The sequence below is a fragment of the Sus scrofa genome, chromosome 15 (assembly GCF_054392235.1).
Source record: "Sus scrofa isolate SSC_HxYL_T2T_F1_AM1 chromosome 15, Sscrofa_HxYL_maternal_Yorkshire_Landrace_v2.0, whole genome shotgun sequence".
Taxonomy (NCBI): Eukaryota; Metazoa; Chordata; class Mammalia; order Artiodactyla; family Suidae; genus Sus; species Sus scrofa.
This window is the reverse complement of record NC_139397.1, coordinates 152,107,958-152,113,008: the sequence shown is the minus strand read 5'-3', so window position 1 is coordinate 152,113,008 and position 5,051 is coordinate 152,107,958. Positions and strand designations below refer to the sequence as shown.

Genomic DNA, 5,051 nt, shown 5'->3' with positions numbered 1-5,051 from the left:
AAGCCGTTCGAAGGCCTCTGATGACTTCCTTTTTTTCTTTTTTTTTCTTTTTTTTGTCTTTTTGCCATTTCTAGGGCCGCTCCCGCGGCATATGGAGTTTCCCAGGCTAGGGGTCGAATCGGAGCTGTAGCCACCGGCCTACGCCAGAGCCACAGCAACGCGGGATCCGAGCCGCATCTGCAACCTACACCACAGCTCACGACAACGCTGGATCGTTAACCCACTGAGCAAGGGCAGGGACCGAACCCGCAACCTCATGGTTCCTAGTTGGATTCGTTAACCACTGCGCCACGACGGGAACTCCCTGATGACTTTTAATACTCACTTCCTTCGTGATGGAGCATCTTTTCTTAAGTTGAGGATTCGTCTGAATTTCCCTCAATCTCTCCCTACTCCCCGAGGACCCTGATGGTGCAGTCGGGCCTATGGGTGGAGGGCTATTAAGGAAAAGCCGAGAAGCGAGCCTAGGGGTCCTGACGCCCTCACGTGGACGCGCACAGGCCGCGCAGCCACAGCTGAATCTCAGACAAGGCGCAGCCTCTGGTGGGAGGAGCTGCTGCGAGGCCACGCCCTCGTCTCCCTGGGAGGCTGGTGGGAGGGGCTTAGCCGCGGGGGGCCCCAGCTTGGAGTTTGCAGTCCCGGCCTTTGGGGTCTCCGTGCCAGGGGGTGCGGCGCTGGCATCTCCGCCGCTCTTGTGTAGTCTGCGTAATAAGCGGGATACGAAAAGGACTCGCCGTTTCTTTACCCGCCGCTCTGCTGGCCTGGGCGGCGGCTGCTGGACGGCACGCGAGGGATCTGCGGGGAGGGAAGCGGGCTCCAGGCCCCACCCAGTTTCTGCAGTCTCCCTCGCCCCGGGCCAGATCCTGCTTTAGGGCCCTGCCCTCCTCCAAGGCTCCACCCCGCCGCCCCTTGAAGTGTGACCACGTCTCCTTCAGGATACTGTCCCCAGAGCTGCCCCAGCCATGCCACCCGGGCACGCTCAGGTGAGGCGGGCTCACCCCGGGCCAGGCCAGCTGTGAGGTGGGCCGGCGCCTGGAGCAAACGGCAAAGGACTTAGAGCTGCCTTCTCTTCTCCCCAGTACCTCCGTCGAGAAATTTGCGAACACACAGCGAAGTGCCACACAGCTGTGTCCTCGCCACCGACGGTCCGTTTACCTCGGGATGGAGCCTCCTCGCATCTGGATCGCCCTCCGTTCATCTCAGAGTCCGCGGCATTTTGGTAACCCAGATGCTTATCGAGCTGTTGCGTGTTCCCTTCACCCCAGAAAGTTCCCTCAAGCTCTTTCTGGTCAACTCCCAGTCCACTCAGAGGCAAGGGTATCCTGCCTAGTGATACTGGAGCTAAAGCAAAGGAAAAAATATTCTTTAATGGTTAATTTTTTCCCAGGACACTTGATGAGGGGAAAACCCATTGAAAAGTGAAAAGAAGATATATTAAAACTCAAAATATTTTAAGTTTAACTGTTTTATATATACGAAAACCAACTGATCATTTTGCTTTCTTTGTTGTAATCGAAACAAAGTCATCGATATTTCCAAAGTCTACTACTTTTCTTTCTTTCTTTCTTTTTCTTTTTAAGGGCCACACCTGCTGCATACGGAAATTCCCAGGCTAGGGGTCCAATCAGAGCTACAGCTGCAGGCCTACACCACAGCCACAGCAATGCCAGATCCTCAAGCCACTGAGCAAGGCCAGGGATCAAACCCACATTCTCATGGATACTTGTCAGGTTCATTACTGCTGAGCCACAACGGGAACTCCTGCAAAGTCCACTACTTGTCTTGTTTTTAATGGAGAGAATTGCCACGTTCATTTCTTTTGACCAAGTGATCTTAAATAATTTGTCACTAGCTGCAGCTTACTGAAACCTCTTACAGGGTGCCAGAGTGACAAGTAGTGCTAACAAGCGTCTCAAGGCCACTTCCAAATTGGATCGGATTGCACTAAGCAAATTTTTGTATCACTCTTAGAAGATCCAAATGTGGTGTTAACACTATGTTATAAATTACTGATATTGCTGCTTAAAACTGTCAGAGGAAATTGCTATAGGACTTAAATCAGAATATTTGAATCAAATAAGTGGCTGCTTTGCGTAAATCAGACTTATCCATAGAAAATAACTTTTCCAGTTACAAATTCAAAATCTAAGAATTTTTTTTTTTTTTTTTTTTTTTTTTTGGCTATTTCTCGGGCCGCTCCCACAGCATGTGGAGGTTCCCAGGCTAGGGGTTGAATCGGAGCTGCAGCCACCAGCCTACGCCAGAGCCACAGCAACGCAGGATCCGAGCCGTGTCTGCGACCTACACCACAGCTCACGGCAACGCCGGATTGTTAACCCACTGAGCAAGGGCAGGGACCGAACCCGCAACCTCATGGTTCCTAGTCGGATTCGTTAACCACTGCGCCACGACGGGAACTCCAAAACCTAAGAAATTTTAATTTTTCATATCTTAATTTCAAATGTGAAATTAGGATATCTATAATCTTCTTAGTTTGCATCTGATATGCATATATCCCTAGCCTGGGAACTTCCATATGCCGCTGGTGCATCCCTTAAAAAAAATTATAAATGTCTTTGCGTGTGCAGTGCCTGGACTGCATTTTATCTTGATCCTCATGGAGTAACCAGATGAGGTTTGTTTTCCACTTTTTTGTTTTTAGAGCCGCATAGCTCAAATTTGTGGAATTTCCCCAGGCTAGGGGTCGAATCAGAGCTGCAGCTGCTGGCCTACACCACAGCCACCATCGCAGGATCTGAACCACAACTTCAACCTGCACACAGCTCACAGCAATGCCAGATTCTTCCCCCACTGAGTGAGGCCAGGCATTGAACCCGCATCCTCATGGATACAAGTTGGGTTCTTAAGAGGCTGTGCCACAACGGGAACTCCTCAGTTTGGATATTTTTAAAGGACATTTCCATTGTAGAAAACATCACAGTGGGATATCAAGTTTTCAAAGTCAAGATTCTGTTTAAATTTTTTAAATATTTGAAACCTCTTAGGGGGGTTGCAAATATTGATTCTGATGTATTATCGTGGGAAAATATGCATGAAAAATAAAGACGATTCTTTAGAATAAACGAGCCAGTCACAGTGAATTTACTTGCCATTACAATAGGTTTTTTAAGAAGAATCTTTGGCCATAATGTGAAATAAATTCTCTAAAATCTACATCTTGCCTTTGTTGGGTCTGTGTTCTATTTAAATCATTTTTATTTTACCACAAAGTAGTAGCCACTGTGAAGAATTATTAAATTGTATATCAAATAGCATCTTCTTACTTTTGCTCATGCTCATATGCACTAGTTTCTGAAACTTCTAGTATTTCTATTTTCTGAATAAGGAATTTTTAACTCCAGAGTCCCATTCCTGGCTCAGTGGTTAACGAACCTGACTAGGAACCATGAGGTTGCAGGTTTGATCCCTGGCCTCGCTGCATGGGTTAAGGATCCGGCATTGCTGTGAGCTGTGGTGTAGGTTGCAGATGCAGCTCAGATCCTGCATTGCTGTGGCTGTGACTGGCAGCTGCAGCTCTGATTAGACCCCTACCCTAGGAACCTCCATATGCCACGGGTGTGGCCCTAAAAAGCAAAAAAAAAAAAAAAAAAGAGAGAAATCAGGAAATTCCCATTGTGGCTCAGTGTTAAGGAGCCCGACCAGCATCCATGAGGATCTGAGTTCGATCCCTGGCCTTGCTCAGTGGGTTAAGGATCTGGCATTGCTGTGGCTGTGGTATAGGCCAGCAGCTGTAGCTCTGATTTGACTCCTAGCCTGGGAACTTCCATATTCCTCCAGTGTGGCCCTAACAAATCAAAAACAAAACAAAACAAAACAAAAAAACTATAGGAATCCCCTCGTGCCTCTGCAGGTTAAGGACCCACTGTTGTCACCACTGTGACTTGGGTCACTGCTGTGGCATGAGCTTGATCCCTGGCCTGGGAATTTCCACATGCGACAGGTGTGGCCAAAAAAAAAAAAAATTATCTATAACCCAGGGAACTATATTCAATACCCTGTAATAAACCATAATGGAGAAAATATGAAAAAGAATATATATATGTATAATGAATCATTATACATGTGTGTATATTGTATTGGCTGTACGCAGAAATTAACACAACATCGTATATCAACTATACTTCAATAAACTAAATTTTTAAAAAGTAAATGAAGGAGGAGTTCCCGTCGTGGCGCAGTGGTTAACGAATCTGACTAGGAACCATGAGGTTGCAGGTTTGGTCCCTGCCCTCGCTCAGTGGGTTAACGATCCGGTGTTGCCGTGAGCTGTGGTGTAGGTTGCAGACGCGGCTCGGATCCTGCGTTGCTGTGGCTCTGCCGTAGGCTGGAGGCGACAGCTCCGATTCGACCCCTAGCCTGGGAACCTCCATATGCCGCAGGAGCGGCCCAAGAAATAGCAAAAAGACAAAAAAAAAAAAAAAAGTAAATGAAGGAGCTATAAATATTAAAAAAAAAAAAAAATCCGCTAAAGAGAGTATTGACTAAGCTGAACATAACGTAGCCTGCAACCCCGTGATCCCATCTCTGGGCACATCCCGGTGGAAATGAGAGCCTAACGTTCACCAAATGTTCAGAGCAGCTCTCTTGGCAATAGCCCTGGGCCGGGTGCGACCCGAGCTGTTCATCAGCACGAGGACACACGAGCCAGCGGCGGTGCCTGCAGACACCTGGCGTGTCACACAGCTGCAAACAGCTGAACTGCGACAAGAGAGGTCAGCAGCCGAGGAGCACAGACCTTACGATGCTCTTTACACAAAGGTCAAGCCCAGACACGACAAATCTGTAGCATCATCCGAATCTTGGGGTGTCGCGAGCAGAAGTGGCTTCTGGGTGCCCGAAATGCTCTGTTTTGCGATCTGGGTCCCAGTTAGTGGGCATATTTACTTTGTGAAAATTCTTCAAGCTGTACATTTGTGATTTGTGTTCTTTTTTTGAATTAAAAATATTTAATGGGTGTGTGTTTGATTTACAATGCACGTTTCTTTAAGTATGGTCTTGTTTCAGTAAAAAAGTTTACTTGGGAGTTCCCG

The 5,051-nt window shown here is 47.5% G+C and overlaps 1 long non-coding RNA gene across 1 annotated transcript; it reads left to right on the top strand.

Annotated features, from left to right (window-relative positions):
- Positions 1-793: 793 nt before the first annotated feature.
- On the top strand, positions 794-3,172 carry LOC146396231 (uncharacterized). Its single transcript, XR_014829206.1, has 2 exons — positions 794-983; positions 1,080-3,172. It is a non-coding gene; the product is annotated as an uncharacterized LOC146396231 (long non-coding RNA).
- Positions 3,173-5,051: the final 1,879 nt, after the last annotated feature.